Source organism: Tympanuchus pallidicinctus, unplaced genomic scaffold (genome assembly GCF_026119805.1).
Source record: "Tympanuchus pallidicinctus isolate F22 unplaced genomic scaffold, pur_lepc_1.0 scaffold3, whole genome shotgun sequence".
Lineage (NCBI taxonomy): Eukaryota > Metazoa > Chordata > Aves > Galliformes > Phasianidae > Tympanuchus > Tympanuchus pallidicinctus.
This window is the reverse complement of record NW_026294747.1, coordinates 16,708,164-16,727,852: the sequence shown is the minus strand read 5'-3', so window position 1 is coordinate 16,727,852 and position 19,689 is coordinate 16,708,164. Positions and strand designations below refer to the sequence as shown.

The window sequence follows — 19,689 nt, the reverse complement described above, 5'->3', positions numbered from 1 at the left end:
GTTCTTAAAGTTGTAGTTCAGCAATGGAAATCACATACCTCAGCAAGAGTGGGTATTTTCTGATCAACGTAAATGGAGTCAGTGCTGGAAAGAATCTGAACTTGGCTCTATTGTCTGGAAGAGGGTCATTTGCAAATTCTCCTTATTTTCTAATTGCTGATCTGCTTTGTTCCTGTCAAGCATGGTTTCTGCAGTTCAAAAGAGGCAGTTACTTTGTTTGTGGTGCTTTCTGTGGGACTCCTAGCTGCTTCCACGGCAGGTAGGATCACAGGTCACTTATGAACCACAACACTTAGGAAAAAATGAGAATTGTTTCTGCAGAATGAAATTTGCCTACTCCCCCAGTGCCATAATTCAATCACTTTCAGGCTTCATGGTCTCAGGTTCTATAAAAAGAATTTTATTTGTTGCTGAAAAAATTTATGACCCTCAGTAACTTAATGCAATTTCAGAGCATGAGACCCAGCAAAAACTGTAAGAACAGGAAAAAGCAAAGTGTAATTAGTGAAGGGTTGTACTTGACATTATGTCTATTCATTAAACCAGAAGTGGCAGCTAAAACAAGAACAATGCTAGCCACACAGCTTTGTGTAGTTATGAGTTTGTGGCCTGGTTCTGGGCTGTTTTTGCCATCTCTCCACCTGATCTCTTCATATTTACCCCATTGTCAGAACATGCCTGTTGCTCCTGCTTTCTTCTCTCACGTTCCCTGTCCCTTTCCCCGTTGAAGTCACACTTCCTACAACTTCAGCCAAAACCAGGGCCACCTAATGCTGAGGGATGCCATGTCACTATGGTTCACAACAGCAACTTGCCCCGTACAATCAGATGGGTGTCCACAACCAACAAATATAAGCCAGATTCAGAAAAAAAGCATGCCTGTTGCTCCCCTCCAATACTTCTCACATGCACTGTAAAAGTCCTCCAGGAAGCACCAAGTTAGTGCATGACATCTGATGAGATCACAGTGTGGAGCACACTTGGTTGCAGCCATTACAAAGCCTTTAGCATCTAGATGTCAAGGTGTTTGCTTGTATTTTTTTTTGATGACAGCAAATGCAGTGTCTGCCAATTGATACTGCTGCTTCTGGTGACAGCCAGGAAAACCACCACAGTGTGTGGCCATCCTACCCAACACACACCTCTGGCATGGTCCTGCAGTCCTCCTCATAAGGTGATAAACATTGATTTATATTGTAAAAGGGTTTGTAGGTATCAGCCTCTTGTCCCCTGCCTTTGCCAAATCAATGATGGAGTCATACCACTTAGGGGCAAACTTGCAAACAAAGGCTTTCAAGGTACAACATATGCAGCTGTGTGGGCACCCGTATGCAGGCAGAAGGACTTTTGCACACTAACCATATAACAGTGCACAGATCCATTTAGGTATTTTACTGCATCACTCTTTAATGATACTGGCTGATACCACACTGGTATCACTCATGCCAATGAATACTGCTATTGGTAGCCTGAGCGGTAAGGAGCTGGGTGAGCAATTCACAGCGGATTGTTTACCCACAGCAATTTAGCTTTGTTACTTTCAGACACAGCACACAACCTTTCACAGCACAGAGCCGAACAAGGAAGGAACACTTCACAGCCAGAATTATCAGACTGATACACTATATCAGTATTTCTAACTCCCTGTGATGGTTACCTACTCTTTTTTTCCTCTATTTTTTTTTTTTTTTTTTTATACTTACAAAATATTACTTTTGCACACAAGGAATAGGCTTAACTCAGGTAACAGAAGAGAGGTTCTTGGCAGATCAACTGCTACTGTGCTTGGCACTGATCAAACTAATGCCATGGACTACTTCAGAGACAGCAGTGTAATCCTTATGGTCATCAATTACTTACTGAGAAAGTTCACATCTTCCAGCTAGCAGCAGCTGTGCTGGTGATTTCTTTGTTACCTGGTGCAGTGCATTTAAAGGAGTACGCTCAATAACCTTTTCCCTTTTCCCTAAGACCTCCAATCCCTAATGGGAATGGGCAACATTTTCGAAAGAGCCTAGAGCCTATTTTCCAGAACAATTTAGTCACAGATTTCCACATGAGCTCACACATCCCACTGCTGGGCTGTGGTTACACACAGATTTCTCCAGGACTCCGAGTTGGCATCAGCAGGCGATGCCCACTGTGGCTGCTGCCACCCCTGTGTGCAGAACAAGGAGGGCAGTGTGGGGACTGGTGCTGGGCACTGGCAGCACGGCTTGCTGCAGCCAGATTGCCACAGAGAGGTGTTTGTGGAACCGCGGCCTCCAGCTCTCCTCAGTGAGAAAATAACTGTTCACAGAGCTCCAGCCTACCATAGCGAGGCCAATTCTAATGCCCGAGTTCTAGTGACAGCCCAGGTACCATCCCATGTCACCTCTGGCAGGTGTCTAGGTACACCTTTAGATGCTTCCGCTTGTTTGTATTTGTCTCCTTTTCTGGTGGAAATAGCGCTGTTCACCTTCCATGTCGTTAAGTTCCATTAATTACTGTGTTTCAATGGAGAAAGCAAGCATAAAAGCACCTGGAGATGGACAGCCGCCGGCTAACAAATCCAGTCCCTCAAGGCTTTGCCTACTGCAAACACATTATCTGACGGCCATAAATCACCAACTTATTATGTAATGGTCAAGGCATTTCATAGACAAAGATGCATTTCACAGAGAGTATGGTTTTAATAAACAGGCAGCCTTTCAGCAGCTAGACGGGAATAAGCCAGTGATCTCAGCCCAGTTCCTGCTGGAAAGGCAGTCCCAGCACAAACCCACCAGCACAGCCATCAGACTGCACGCACTCTGCCCTGGGCTGGCCCCAGTGGCAGCACTGCCATTGCCATAACCAGGCTGGGCAAGCCCATCGGGTGAGATATCATAGGGTCTCTGTGGGCTCAGGTGTGCCCAGCCCCAACTGCACCCAGGGTTGTGCTACTCAGAGGTGCTGTGCCCAGATGTGCGCAATTAACCTCAGACATTTCATTAATCCGTCTTACATATTACCACTGGTAAACTGAGGGGTTCGTTGGGTTGGCTGAATTTAGACCTGAATTCACATGTGCTAGGCATGCACTTCTGAAATGCAATGAGAAATATTCATTATTCTTGGATAGAGCTGCCTTTTAGTTCTGCAGTTATAGCAGCTGTCGTCATTTACTGCATTAGCAAGCACTGTTTCTGTGAATTTATATCATCGTATCCTGGAGTTCTTTGCCAGCAATATGCTTAACCCACTGCTGCAAAATAATCCCATATATATTGGCTACATATTTGAGATATTATGATTAGACTTTTTTAGAGGGTGTTAGGCATTATTTTTATAAATGTGGTATGTGTGTATGCACAAGGTTTTTACAATCGACCTTAAAAAGGAAAGAAATATATTCTCATTTTTTACCTTACACTTTGACATGGCTTCCACCAGCCTCTCATAGCCATGCTGTTACTGTGAAATACTTAGGAAATATCCAAACACAAAGAAGTAAGGTAACTTAGTATCTTTTTATGAATTATTATTCTAACAGATTTCCCACTGTCTATCAAATCTGTTGTTGTAATGGAATATTAGGTGATAGAATCTGAGGGTGTCTGATGAGATCAGAAGGCTGACAGGTCTGTACATTAAAGAAATATGGGGATTAGCAAGCACCCTTCCTACAGTCAGCAGTTCCAAGCCATGCAGTAACCCTGTCCTTCCTACAACATCATCTTCTACACATTAGAAAGAATATTTAGAAGAAGCCTCTGATCAAAACATCTTCAAATTTCAGTTGTTATAACTACACGAGAAATTTTACTTTCTTTCTGTAGAACTTTTACACCACAAAAGCCTCAGTCTGCAGAGGAAAGTGTTTTGTTCAAACAAAGAAAATATCTTATATGCCAGCAGAAACTGCAGTTTCAAGCACAGACAAAATATTTAAGGAAAATTCATTCTAAAAAATAACTTCATGGAGGAGTATGAATCCTAACAATAATAATCATAAAATAGAGTCATAAAATAATAGAATAGTTAAATAAAATGGTAGGTGTGCCTGCAATTTGAATGGGAAGAAATAGATTTGGGAACAGCGTGTTTCTAACTCCTTTTGATAACCCTTGTAGAGTGCTGATACGCAATTCATGCACAGGATACAGATGTTCCCTGCTGGGTCTCATCCACTGAAGATATAAATCTGCCAGCACAGCTCCCACATCAGCCACAGTTCCAGAGCTTGTCCCTCAAGTCAAGTTATAGCAGCTGGTGTTCAGTGACAGAAACTGGTGTGCCAGCCAAAATGGCAGCTCGCAGAAACACCCAGTCATGAGACTACTGCAAAGTTTCTTATAAAGCTCTTGTCATGTTTACGGAAGACACTGTGAGCACATTGGATGATATTTCCCCACTGAGAGCTGGAAAACTTACGTTTCCTCTGCTACTGAATTCCAAAGACCTCTGGGACTGGGGATGCTACAGATCTGCACTGTGGATTTGGTACTTGAAGGTGAGGATAGATGCTTTATTCAGCGAACAGATTGCACCTTTCAGGTAGTTTCTTAATGTGTCTGTTAAGGGACAGTATTCTAGCTAATTTTCCTGCTGCTTCCCTTCCTCATGCCATTTTAATGAGCCATTTATTTGACAAATGAGAAGGGAGTCCCTACTGAGCTCAATGCACAACTCTATCTGCTTGAATTTCCTGTGTGCCAACACTGATTCAACTCAAATACACATTCCAAAGGGCTGGCAGAGAGTCTCTTGGGCATCACCCAACAAAACAAATACAGGAGGTGAAGGTATCCTTATTTCTGATCAGCCTGCATTTGCTCTCTCTAGATCTACATAGCTGAGCCTGGATAAGGTTGTGAATGCACTCTCATAAGCCAGAATGCATGGACTCTGCTTTGATCAGCATTTTAGGACTAGTGCAATGTCTTAGCAAACTGAAGTTGACTTGTTGACCCTCCTGTGCTCAGAAGACTGCTGACTGCCACCACCAGTGTAACTGAGATTTCTAACTACAACCAGCAGAACTTCTCCATGCACCAGTGTGCCAAGAAAGCAGAGATACTCCTTCTAACAGTTGCACCCTGAGGGAAGAGGAAATGAGGGAGAGGGAAATATGGAGAGAATCACAGCTACTTTGCACTACTGACTTTGCACGTGTGGCACTATCACCAGTTGGCAGAGCATTGGTCCTAGGGAAATGCTGTGGCCACATCTCTCAGAGCTCAGTGACAGTATTGAAAAGGATACAACAAAGCACAGAGGTAGGGGTAAGTACAGTAAAACTAATCAAAGGGCAAAAAATATGCTGCTATACTTATACCAGCTTCACTGCAGGTTACTTAGCTCCCTTCCAGACTGGATCTCTCATTCAGAGCAAACTGTTGTAACAGATTTTCAAGAACAATAACAGTCTGAGCTCGGTGAAACACCGAGTCCTTGAGTTCAGGGAAAGTTGTGGATGCTGCAATTAGACTTCTAGATAAGCAAATCCTAAGGGATGTTCCTGCCCGGCATTTAGCATTTTCAGTGAGTTACAGTATTGAGTCTTTTGGAAAAGAGTCTTAATTTGTCCTTATTTGGAATGGAAAGAGCTTCTGTCTACAAAACTGCTTTGATATTTTTAATTTATCAGCTATTAAAATCAAAGAAGCGTGTTGCATCACAATTAAGTTCTTCCTGAAAGAAAAATCTGTCACCAAGTGAAGAAGATGGTAATCACTGAATGAACAAACTGAGGTTATAGACACTCTCCGGTCCCTTCAAGATTTAAGTAGAAAAAAAGTGTTTTGAAAATAAAGCAGTTTCAGAAAAGTCTTGGCAATAACTGATGGTTTTCAAAGCAAACCATGTGACGCCTCAGCAGCAGCTCTGTAGCTGCTTCAGAGCCCAGCACTGCTCTACTGTATATCCTGCTTCCTGGAATCATCTCAGCTTACTTAAAGGCATCCACCACGCCTTTTACTTACGTTTCATTTGTAAGCGTGAAGAAGCACAAACCATTTGCAGTGTGATCCCAAAATACTGTGCTTATCTAAAAGCACCCTTAATTTTACGTTTTTACGCCACACCTTTAGCACCACAGATCTACCCACCATCTATACATTCAGTCCCAAACTGAAAGTTATGCGTGTTCTTGCTAACCTAGTTTTATGCCTGCGTGTGTTTTTTTTAATAATAGGCCTAAATCCATATTAATGATCCAAAGAGTGACCAGGCCTCAGCACCTTTTGTCCTCTATACATTAACTATCCAATAATCAACAGTAGCTGTCCTGTACTCTGGTATCTTTGGCCTAATTCAGAGGGACAGATATTTATCATCACCCTTGAATTGAGTGACCCATTCTGACAGGTCGACATCCTTATTTATGTAACAATGTCATAGACAGTAACTGCTAATGAGTGGAGCGACACAGAGGTCTGTTAGATGGAAAGGCAGAGGAAAGCTGAAAAGGGCATGAGGGGTTAATGGGACTTTTCTGTTCCAGCCTCCTGGGATGTGTAATTATGTCCTAATAAGAAATGAATGTATTGATTAGATTAGTGTGCAATTGTGTCCGTGTGCACACGTACAGTGCCACATGCATATAGTCAGTAATTGTGTGTGCCTGTTTTCTTCAGTATGTGTTTGTAACGTAAAGTATCTTTGTCTTTTGGCCAAAACCAGGCAGCGCACTCTCACAGTCCTCCTCTTGTCCTCACTGGGGCAAACTCCTTGTGAGTCCAAGCGGAGTTCATCTGAGTAAAGGCTGAGCTTAACTTCAGTAAACACCAAATAAGGGCTTCAGGATTAGGTCCTCCCAAACAAATGACTTCCTATTTGCATTGTTTGGTACAAAAACCCACCATCACTTAAAGGAGCAGAAAAGCAGCCACTGCACTGTAAACAATAAGCGTTGTCTGCTTAGGAGACCATCCACTGCACAAAGTAGGCCAAGCTCATCCCTAGCTAAGTCCTCCTCTAATAGTCTGCTTACAGTAGAGAGGAATTTGGCCTAGCATTCTTTCTCATCAAGTAAAATATGTTCTCTGACAGGTCAAGGAAAGCATCCTTCACACGCTCACAAAGGTCCAATTCTCCGCTGCATCTCCTAAGTGTGTGCAATCTGAACTTGAGGGCGAGTTCCCTTGATGGGAAAGACACAACAGTAGAGAAAAGCAGGGCAGGGGAAAAAAAAAGTAAAGCATGTCTGAAAATCAGAGCTGCCCATGGCTCAGGAGGCAAAGGAATGCAGCTGATAGCGTTACTCTCGCCTGTAGTGCCTTACTGATGCTGATAGGGAAAGACAGAAGAACTGTAGCTTTTCATACCTTATAAATACTGCACAAACTCCAGCTATGAACATGGCCTTATATGTCCAGTAGGCCTGCATTTGATGTTTGAGTAAAAAAAAGGAACAACCAGGGTTATCCAGTAGGAATAGACTTTTTGGGTCACAACCTCAGTTCCTTGTCCCTGGGATAACGAAGGCCATAGAAGCAGCATGCAGAAGCCTTTGATAAATGAGTACCTCTAGTTGCATGCTGAAGAAATAAATTACTTTCTAGTGACTCCCTCTGGAAAGAAGCAGCATTATTAGGCTCTAGTGGGATTTCCTTCTATCCCACTCTTGACTAGGACCTTTGTGAGGCAAAGGGGGAAAAAAAGGAAAGCTGAATTCATTAGTCTGAGAGGGCTCGCTTTACCCAACTGTAATTTTTGTGCACTGTGGCTAGGATTCCAGACGTAACATTCAGGAAAGGCTGTATTACAGCGATGTAAAAAAGTACTTACTGGGCAAGATTTCTAAACATTTCTGAAATGCTTAACCTACTTAGTATAAGAACGCACTGTAGAGTCAGTGTGACAGGAGAAGCACCCCTTGAAGACATATTCTGAGTAATCTAGATTTTTTTTTTCCTGAAGAATGAAAGATGGTAGGTATGGAAATGTAGCACTTGCAACATGGAGATCACTGGAGCCCTAAAGGCTAACGATTACTGAGAGATAGCACCACAGCTAAATACAATTCCTTCCCATTGCCCAATATTTCTACTTCAAATTTTCCCGTTTAGGAGCATCGAGGAGGCATTCCTTAAGTGTTTTAATTTATAAAATATTTTAAGGAACATATCTGTGAAGGAGACTAGGGCTAAAATCCAGGATGGATCTAACTCTGAAGGTCCACCTACTCAAAATTTCCCTCAGGAGCAGAAATAGAGAGAAAAAGCCCGGCTCTGGCAATGAATGTAGTAGTTTTATCACTGATTTCAGTAGGGTTGAAATAGCATCTGAAATGAAAGCACTGGGGAAGGAGCAGCCTAATAAATCCATGGCATTTTCTTCCACTTAACATATGAAGTTAAAGCAAGTTCAGTATCTAGAGTGAATAACGGAAATACCCTCCAAAGGAAGAATGCTGTAGTTCAAATGCAGGTCTGAACAGCAGATGCAGGGAAGTTAATTTTTCAGTGACTGCTGTCCCTTTGAGTCCTAATAGTTGAGGGTGAGTTCGCATTTGAACTCAAACAAAACTGATTTTCCTATTATATTGATGGGAACTTTCTAATGCAATGCATCATCATCAACTGGCTGATTTATTTCAGAGGGCAACTCGATGCAGCCAAATTGGAGCAAGGTAGCCCAAACTAAGCAGAAATATCCTTCCCCATCCCATTTATTAGTGTCAGCATCAGCATAAGCTTTTCTCCTTAATGGACCAATCTTTCATTCAGGCCATAGAGGATCCTGAGAAAGTTTTCCTCGTTTCTTTATATTTTGCCAAACTTCTAAGTGAGCTCCTAAAAACTTATTGAAAGAGCATTACTCAGTCTGACACATTCCATTTATTTCAATATGGTGACAAAGAGGGAAGATCTAGTTAAAAATATTGCAATAGCCTTATGGGATACTTATGGGTTTTTTAAATGTAATACATCACAATAGAATACTTTGTTTTTGTAGAAGGGCATTCTGTATTCGCCAAAAAAGCTGCTGACTTAATCATTAGTTATGATGAGAAGAGATTTAGTGCTCTCTTTCTTTACACTGTCAGTGAGAACAATGTCTATGAAAAAGCCTATGCTTCCCATTATAAATCACTATAAGCTCCATGAAAATTTCTCCTCTACCCTGGGGTTTAAGTGAGCAAATACTCGGTCATGCAGAATCCCAATAGTAGCACTTCATGCTTAGCTCTACAAGTTTATGAAATGCTATGGTTCACTATAAGTCCAGGCGCTACCCCTGCATGCAATTGCCATTGTGTAGCAATTTATGTATGGCTGGTCTTTGAAGAAATACCTACTAGTTCTCCCCTCTTTCCTTGCAGACTGTGTCTGTTTTCAAAATGCTTTAAAAATAGAACACAAACATTTATCAACGTTAATCACTAGACTGCATTTTAGAAACAACGTACCCTCTACTTCTTCATCTTCAAACATTCAGAAGAAACCACCTCAGACCTTATTTAGGGTAAGCAAGGATTCAAAACCAAGGCCATTCAAAGCAGAAATAGTGTATACATGCTTCCCTTCACTGAATAAAGAATGTTGTACTAAATCATCATAAGAAGACAAACTTAACTTTAAATAGTTTGGAAAGAAGTTCTGAGATTTATAAGCCACTCTCAATATAATTTGTGTTAAGAAATACCCAGAACTAAGTATCCAGGTTTAGAAACCTTCGACCTTCCTTGCCTTGCTATTTTCCCTCCTCCCCCTTATTCACAGTCACATACGCTGGCTGAATTTTATTGTATGCTTCGCAAAGAAAAAAAATCTCTTTTTTGAGCCTTCCACTCATCTGCAAGCATTTTTTTGTTTGTTGGCCCAAGGTGACAGCTTTTTCTATATTTCCTATTTTATCAGAAGCCTAATAAAATGTTCTGCAGAAAGGAACCCAGCACACTTTTCCCAGGTTTTAGTGCCTTCTAACATTTAAATTCTTACGTTTTTTCTTATTCATTGCTTTTTCTGTTTCATGAAGAAAACATTCTTATTTCAGGAAAGGAAGATATTGTTTGTGTCATGCCATCAAACCGCTTCAGTCTCCTCCTTTTCCGGATCTCATGTTTTGAGCTTTATTCAAAATTCCTACCACTGGGCTCAATTTTGAAAGGGAGGACTTTGATTGAAAGTTCTCAGCCACCCACACTGGACCTGAAAGGCCACTAGAAATAGCCCTTGTCTGCTTCATTTCTCAGGAACCAGAATAGACACATTCCCTCTGGTCTGCCCTCAGATATGGATTTGGCTCAGTAAGCAAATGTCAGCTGCAGAAGCAGCTGGCTGCAGAACAGTTTTCGTGGAAACGGAGAGAGCATGTGTCCTCTGAAAAGGTAGAATACCATTTCACTGATTTATTCTTATAATTTCTTATTTATTCTGAATGTGCTTAGAAATGCACAAGAATCACTGCCTAAAATAAAATCCCTCTCCATCCTTTGATTTCAGCTTGGTTATTGACATTATTATTGTGAATAAAGTTAATTATAAATTTATACTGAAAAGTTGTTTTTTAGATATCTATGAGACCCCTGTCCTAAACTGTACCAAGATAAAAGCACAAGCAATGCAGATCTCTGGCGATTGCAGATCTCACAGCTCCTAAAGCTATATGCTGACAAAAGGAGCTTGATTTTCACATGAAAGAAAGACTTAACAGGTAAATAGTACCTAAAGATGTTACCTACCTTAACCGCCTTACTGATGTCTGAGTTTTCAAGCAGATCAAAGCTCTAGAAGCTGGAGCTGAGTTAGTCCTTGAAATGGGCTGAAATCCTGCCTGGGAACAGGGGTTGTGCCTGATGATGGCATCCCAGCTAGGCCTCCCACAGGAGTTACTGGAACAGCCTCCCTCTTGCTTCTGTGGGGTGAGTTGTCCAAGACAGACCTGACCCTGTACAAACATAAAGACTGGCTGATTGAAACACATTTTCCAAGAAATGAAGAAAGCTTTTATGTAAATAACTTCACCATTTACATACAAAGCAGAGGTGAGGCCCAAGTATCATGGACTCCATCATGGATGGCCAGAACCTCAGACTAAACCCATCTGGAGCTTTGAACAAGACAAAACTCTTTAAAATTCTTGGACGCATCAGATTCTCCACTGATCAAAATAATTAGCGTTTGCAGTACTCCTCCCTCCTCCCCAGTTCTGCAGTCCCCACAAACAATCAAGTTAGTTAGCCATAACTGTACTTTGTAGATGCGTTCCCAATTCCACCCAACCTTGCTAAATAAAATTTTTACTTTCCAATACTCACTGGGATTGGTGAAATTAAAGCTAAAATTACAAATAATAAAATGTACAAAAATGTAACAACTGCTGCAGTCACCTCCTTGACTGACCTATTTGATTTTAGTGGTTTCCTCTGTTACTCTGAGTAGTCAGCGATTTTTGCCATCCAGCCTTTGCCATCCAACAACACCTTTTGCTTTGGTTTTGAGTCCCACGGCTTCTTAAGAGCAGCCTCCTCCCTCCCACTCTATTGCTAGCAGGGCATTCCCAAAATCAACCACTGGATCTGTGCTGATCTCTCTTGGGCAAGGCAGGACTGAGCAAACAGAGAGCTCTCTCAAAGGATCCCTGTCCTTTGTGCAGTCTTTCTAAGTCTAAACCAGAGATGAAGAAAACAAAGCAAATGTGACCCTTGCAATTGAGAACCTTTACTGGTACAAGCAGTACTATTAAAGTTGAATGGGAATGCACATCAGAATAATTAAAGTAAGCATGAGTGGGCTTTGATTGCAGGAACTCTGGGTGACCACATTTCACTTTCTCTGTCATTGACTAAGATAGAATTTCCTCCTTCTCATCAAATGGCAGCTCTTTTATTTATGGATTATGTCTATGTTTTGTGAGGAGGTGAAGTTACTGATAAAGTTTTCCTGAGAAAACATGCTGCATTTTGTTTCAGCTTCACAGATGATTGCAGTTGATCACATCTGTTTTCCAGCAGACATCAGTGTATCCAATTAGAAAGATGACAGAATATTTCAGAGGTCTTAGGATCATTTGGTCAGTCAAAAGATTTGGGCTTTGAATAAAGACCAAGGAGGCAAATATGGTATGTGCTACCATGACAACTCTGCATGGTAAAATATTCTTTTAAAACTAGTTACACAGAGGTAATCCTTAGCTTTAAATGTGTGAAAAGCAGGAGGATATTCATTTGTTATTATCTTATAAATCACATTGACTCAGTTGGGATTAGTCCTGGCTGTATCCATTGATCTGATGGGAAATTATTGGGACTTCATGATCAGAAACAATTTCAAAAAGGAAAAATTATTAAACTCTGCTTTTCCTTGAAAGACAATATGAAATCTTTAGTTAACAGCTTCCACTATGTTGCTGCTAATGACAGCAAGGAAAACAGAATTCCTACAGAAATACAGAGGCCAAGATATCAAACAAATTATCAATTTTTAGTTCAAAATCTGAAAATACCTTTGAAATGTCTCTGTTTTTCACACAGTTAATTTCTTGATTTTCCACTAGTGTTTACGTTTATGGTGTCTTCCTGGTAATCTATAAATAACTTTACAAGATCTGACAGTTGCAACCATATTACCTCCAGTACAGACATATGGACGCAGTCAGTTGCGATTTTCCAGTTATTAGTTTTATGTGTTTTTGAAAAGATAAAAAAAATCCCCCCAAAAGCAAGAGAGAGCAATTGAGAATTAAGGACAGAAAAATGAACAAACAAACAAACAAACAAGCAAACAAGCAAACACAGAGTTAGAGGATACACTGGTAAAAAAAATCATGCTGAGGAAAGCTAAGAGAATAGGCTTTTGAGCTAAGCACTGCTTGTGAAAAGGCCTTTGAACAGCAAATAAATATTCTTTGTTGCTTGATGTGTGCAAGAAAACAAAGCTTTGCATGTCTGTATAAACAAATGAAACTATGTGAAAAAATCCTTTCCACCAAAAAAAAAAAAAAAAAAAAAAAAGGCAAAACTTGTAACTCTATAGCTAATCAATCACTTATAAAGATGAAAGAGTTGGTTAATACTCGGTTTTCATAGAATCATAGAATCATGTCAGAAGGGACTCTTAAAGGCCATCCAGTCCAACTCCCCTGCAATGAACAGGGATCACTACATCACTACTCTAGATCAAGGTGCTTAGAGTCCATCCAGCCTGAACTTTGGTGTCTCCAAGGCTGGGGCATCCACCACTCTGGGCAACCTGTCCCAGTGCCTCACCGCCCTTATTGTAAAAAACTTCTTTCTCATATCCAATCTTAATCTCCCCTCTTTTAGTTTGAAATCATTTCCCCTTGTCCTATCGCAGGAGACCCTTGCATATCTTTCAGATGAAACTTGAAAACTCAGAAATACTCCTTTGAGTGTCATGCTAGTGACATTAGAGACATTCAGCATTAGACACTCCACGTAAACACTACAAAGGAACTAGCATCCTCTCCCAGACGTTAAAACTCTCTGGACTTTGAAACTTTCCTTGTGGTTCATACTCCAGCAGCACCCCAGCATTTCAGCTAAGATGGAGCCCATTGAACTGACCACTTGGCCAGCCATGCTCTGTCAAAAGAGAAATGCCTGCTTTCTTAGATATTTTTTTTAGATTATTTTTCTTAGATTATTTTTTTTTTTTTTGCTGGACTTAATCACAGGTATGCTTTGACTTCAGCACTGTGTTGGAGCTCTCCTCTCATAGAAACTGAGCCCATGCTCTGGGACTGCCAGCCCAAAGCCCTAAGGAGCAAAGGTGTTGTGCTGGCAAGGTGCTGAGCCGCAGCCCTCCTTCCAGGGGGTCTCAGCCTTCCACTGGGGGTGTTAAACTCCTCAGGACAAAAGGGGTTCTGCAGGACCTTGTTATATGTGAAACATAAATAGGTGTATTGGAGCCTTTCATGCAGTCTATTTTACTTGTGCAAGTATGTTTTTTGTTAAACACATAAAACACAGAGTGGGTTTTAATGGTTGATCAGATCCTGTTAAAGCAAATTGCATGTGTAAATACAAAGGATGAAAGGGCTTCTATTATTCTACAAATTTCTAGCAGCACTGCACCTTAAAAGGAATTTTATAGCAAATTTGTAGTTTTGCAACCAGCTCATGAACCAGAGGGCATAAAAAGGACATGTGTTCCAAGAGCAAATGCATTCCATATTTCAGAAATAATAAGTTCTTGCTTGAACCCAGATCCCAACAATGCAGGGAAGCAAGCTTTGCTATCTTCAGCAGAACATTATTTCATTGAGGCTGTTAACCTGGTCTATGTTATAGACAAACAAGACATGACTAAAAACCCCTACTTTTTAGAAGAGAGCCTCAGTACCTTCCTCTTTAATTGCAAGTCATACAAACATTCAAGAGTAAAGATGCATGCAAATTGAAACACTCAGCCTATTGATCAGGCTATTCAGAGGTGAAAAAATGGAAAGAGCCTAATAGCAAAACCTATCAGTAAGATTTTTGAAGGAAGAACCGTATCTGTAGCTGATGGTGCCTTCGAGTACACAAACATTCTGTTTATACAAGCAAATCTTGACGGTCAGGAAAAAATTTTCATGCAATCCTATAATTAGTTTCTTGCTATTAAATACAGATTATGAGATTAGAAGGTGCAAAACATATACTTCACATAGCCTTCAACTAGGGGAATGCTTGAACCTCTGAAATTGTAAAAATGCTGTCTTTGAACTAGTGAATTATCATGCACACTGCAGCCTAAAGATGTTAGGAAAGATACACCAATAAACCAGAAATAAGAGCAGGCAAATATGGAAAAAGGAGGAATAATGTAGAAAGTGAAGGCTCCTGAAGATCAGTGTTCCTAAAGCTAACAGGATTTAATCTGCTCTGGTTCTGTGCTAGAGGCTATCACCATGAACTCTTCATCAAGCCTCTTCAGCTGCCATTAATACTGTTGGAAAACAAGCTACAGTAATAGGGGATCTGTCAGAGGCTTGCTCCTTTCCACATGCTTGAGTAACCCCTTCTGCTGCCTTGTGAGATTCAGCAGAGGTTGTCAGCTGGAGCCTTGAACACTTGGCTAGGGCAAGGGTAGACAGAGGGAGAGTACGTGATGATTTGCTGTCTTTGATGAGGTAACTGAAGTCTTTGGATTTTTCAGTGCAGAATGGAAAATCTTGCTTCTCTACTACACAGGAACATTTTACTTAGCTGTAGTCATCACTTCTGATTTCTGGCTATAGCTTTGTTTCATATTAACAGTTTACTCATATGTGCTGGAAGTTCTTGGTCCCCAGAAGAGAATTAGGGGGTCCATGCAAATTAGGGGGAAAAAAACATCAGAAAGAAGTAAAAAAAAAAGGTTGATTTTTAAAGTGCAAAATATTATTCTCCTATAAGAAAAGTTACATTGGATTGAAACTGCTGAATCAGTGAAAGTCATCAACAGCTTGATCAAACCTGAGCTATACATAATAAGCCATAAAATACATTCTGCAAATTCAAAGGGAAGCAATAATGCAGAGTAGTATAATGGGTTGTCTGCCTCACCTCAGCTCTTGGTAAGCCTCCAAATCCTAAAGTAATTCTTCTCTGTTCTCATTTATGTAAATTCATACATGTAATCATCTCATCTCTGAAGCACTTGAGCTCTTTCCAATAGCACACCAAGCTGTAATGCACTAACACCTCCACACCTTTTCCTGTGCTGAACATGAAATGTAAAAGGAATAGGCCTTGATGGGCAAGTCGAGCAGACTCAGGCGTGCTCTGCGGCAGGCAGCACTCCCTAGAGAACTTTATCTCTGAATTTTGCCCTTAAAAACACTGTCTCTTGCATAGATCTGCTTTATCTACTTAGAAAAATCTTGCTGTGCCAGAAGAGTAAAGTGATTGAGTGGGTTTTTTTGTTTGTTTGTTTGTTTTTCTGTGTAAGGGCACTGGCATGGCTTTGCTGAGAGCTGAGTGAATGGCCTGTAGGTTCATTTCTCCTCATCCACCTGCATAAACTCATAAAACTTTACTTTCATATCTAGATGGTACTTTTTGAATCAAGCTGTGGGAGAAAAGTCTTCCAAAAATATATCATGATCCCAATTGACTTGAATTAAAGAAGTCAAAATGTTGACTGCAAACTTTAGATGAATAAAAGATGAACTCCGCACAACCAGTCAAAAATCAGAGAAAACATTGCAGTTCATTCTTTCCTAGTTTCCCATTGTATCCAAGTTTCAGTTAGAGTGACAAGTAGGAAAATTCCATTTTTAAGCTAGAGAGATCTGATGGGGTCGAAACCAGTGCACGTCACTAAGCACCTTTTAAAATTCATGCCTCCAGAATCTCACCACCAGCGGTAACCTTGATTTTCAACATACTGAAAGCGTAAAGTCTGGATTGGTTTTCTTGCTCAAAAAGCGTTCAGATGCATCTGTTGTAGAAAATTCCATGCTTTCAGTGGCTTAAATACTCACTGTAAGAAGAGAATCATCTCACATTTGGAAGCTAGATGGCTTGCATCTTTTTCTGTTCCTTCCTGCCATCTGCAAGATCTCATATGGGGTAAAAACGGGAAATTACTCGATCAAATCTTCAGCTTTCTTCAGTTTTCTTTAAATAACGTGCTCAGCTTTCTGCCTCATGATTTACATAATAAGGAGACTGTGCTGTTTTATTACATCAGTTTCATTTCTTCAGGGAAAAAGGCTCCAGATGTATTTGACTAAGTCATTAGTGCAAACATCCCATTTTTGTAACATCATTCCCTAGATCAACTGTAAAGACACACTGTTGATTTTGGCTACAGGCTTAGGAGTGGACAGACTTTGCCACTTGATCTAAGCAGCTGCCTCCTCATTACTCCCTCCAATGTCACTGTCATGGAGAGAAGTACAAGCCCCCAGTGGATCCACAACATGAGCACCAATTTATAAAACCTGGCAGATGACTCATCTGATAAAAATCACCATTGTAAGGCTGTTCAAGGAGTAGATTTAGCACTCCTCTGAGAGATTACTTCCTTTTGTCAGGGTGTTTTCCTTCTGTCATATGGGAATTAAATTAAATACGAAGTGCTGGATCCTGACACCTCAGCTCTGGCCAGTAGGTCTATCAGAAACTCTGGCCATGCATGTAGAGAATTGATTACTCAAGGAAAGGATAACGAAAGCCCTTCCCATCGGAAGTAAATGCAACATGGAAACGTAAGAAGTGAATATAAGAATGCAAGTTCATAAGCAAAAATGTTATTAATTTTACCACAGTATTTGCTGTTTTCTCCAACTGATAGCAAAAACTTGACTACACTGAATTATTACTCACTCCCAAAAAGCAGGAGCACGATTTTTAAATTACAGGTAAAACATTTCTGTGACTCACTTTTGTGCCCTCATACTGATCATTAGAAATGGAAGATTTTAGTTTAAATACGTAATTTTAAATTGCTAGCAAATTGTTTCAAATTATACAACAAAACAAGCAGCAGAAATGTTCAAAAGAATACTCTGAAATATCTGAGCTGCCACAAAGGTCTTGGAAAGCAGATGAATATACATGGTTAAGCAGAAGAATAGCTTCTAAAAGGAAATATCTTATTTTTGAACTGATGACTTAAGAATGAGTGAGTAGTTCTTGAGAAGGTAGACGGGTTTGTACTTCGCTTGTGCCACAGCTTCTATTTGCTTTCTAGATGCAATTGTAAGGCAGATTTTTGTTTGAATGGCTAGAGCTTCAAATTAGATGTGTCCTGTCACATCTCCATACAATAAACAATTTAATGTTTTTTGTTTGGGAACTCAGTAGGATTACATCAAGATATATAAACATAACAATGAACGATGATAGCAATGGGCAAGCAAAAGATATATTATATATTATATTTAATAATTGACACATGCACTGCTACAGAATTATACCCCACTACACGGAGGAAAATAACACTTATTTGTGTCTACTGGATTAATCATAACTGTTGAGATCCTTGTTGCTGTGCAGGAGATGTGGTACTTGCACTTAATTGCATCATTTGAAAGCCTTAAAAGAGAGTATTCTAATGATTAAATCAATGTAAACCAGGTTTCAGAGCCAAAATAATCAAATGTCTGACCAAGGCAAATGTTCTCAATAAACGGAGCTTGCCAAACACAAGTGCTAATTAACACCTGATTCTAATTTGGTGATTGTGAAAGTGTGGCAATGGAGCCCTACTATTTTGCAAGTGGAAATAACATTGCTTTCCTCCCTTTGGTTTATCGCACAAGTTACCTTCATGGCCAAAATTCTTCCTTTTGATCCGCTCTGGAAACAATCCATCGACATTGCAACAGCTATATCCAGGTTGTACAATACTTCTCTGTCTAAGAATATGTACCATTCCTTGGTGTTTTCCCAACTGTAATGCTTCTGAATAATTTTTTCTCTGCCTTGATGTTGGTCTTAATTGAAGATTTTCAAAACATTTGAGCTTAAAATGTTACACTGACTGCAAACGTCAAATTCAAACCATCACAATTTCCTTTCATATTTCCTGCTATGATTGTTTCTTATTTTAGAGGGAGGAAGAAAAAACCCTCTCTCCCTCTCTCTGAAAAGACTTGCTACAAATTTTCATTCAGTAAGACACAACAAAATCGGAAGTTTTAGTATTTGAGCAATTTTTGAAGTCATTGGGCACGTGATTTGTTGTTTGAATAAGAAAGTTTTTTGCTTTGCACTGCAAAGAGTTCTTTGCCTTTACGTAATGGGTGAAGACACAGGGCAGACTCAACCGAACAACTGACACTAGGTGGTATATTTGCTGGCATCAGCCACCAACCAAACGTGCAAAAAGACCATATTTTTCAAACAGAAGGAGACTGGAAGGACTACTCACTTCCTGAAGCAGGTAATAAATAAGTGTGTCCAGAGCCAATAGTGAGTCTCTTGTCTGGACACCTGGCAAATTCAGACCTTGGAATCACTAACCTAGTACCGTCTCTCAGAGTAATTTTCCCCACAATCAACGAGAATCTCACAACTCTTTCCACAAATGAATGATTCAACAGCACCATCTGATCCTGAAACAAAAGTGGTGTGGAACAAAACAAAGTTAGTGGTAACTTAGGTCTAAATGTTGTAACGCTTCTCACTTATGACATCTCTAAAACAACACAGGCTTGATCTTCATGCATAATGTACATAAATAATTACCAAGGCATCCAATTAATGACACGACTTCAAAACCAGGGTTAAGCAAGTTTAACTTCTTGATGACTGCCAGTACATTTGTTTACGAAATCCACAACTTATCTATTTGATCTATACAACAGTTCTACCATGCACTGAATTTTAAAGTATTCCACTCAATCTCTCATTAAAAAAAAAAAAAAAAAGAAAGCCAAATTTGTAAGTGTAGCAAGGTCTGCAGAAACATTTACAAAGGCTCATTGGGATTTTATTACCTCTTGCAGTGCAAATATATTTGACCGTGTTTAAAGCAACTGCAGTTTGTCCTTAATAAGAGTGAATTTGAACTATAAATGGCATCCCCTCTTTGGAAACAATGCTTCCTTTATCTACTTGTGTTCAAAAGCACCTACCAGGGAAACCCGACTTATCTGTTTCATCTTAAAACTGGAGCTGCCTGTCAAGCTTTGACAATCTTCAGATTCTTTTGGAAATAGGAAGCAACCCATTGTGTTCAAATTTGCTCTTAGTGACAGCTGATCCCACAGGAGCATCTAGTTAGAAAATAATTGATAGCACTTGAAACAGAAAAGATTGCAAATCAGGTATGACAAGTTTGC

At 40.1% G+C, this 19,689-nt stretch overlaps 1 long non-coding RNA gene across 1 annotated transcript in view; it reads right to left on the bottom strand.

The window, feature by feature from the left end:
- The window catches only part of LOC128086517 (uncharacterized), a 230,190-nt gene that overhangs the window by 24,246 nt on the left and 186,255 nt on the right, over positions 1–19,689 (bottom strand). Inside the window, exon 3 of the long non-coding RNA XR_008209394.1 lies at positions 10,652–10,857. This is a non-coding gene — a long non-coding RNA (uncharacterized LOC128086517). The remainder of the gene's footprint in view (positions 1–10,651; positions 10,858–19,689) is intronic.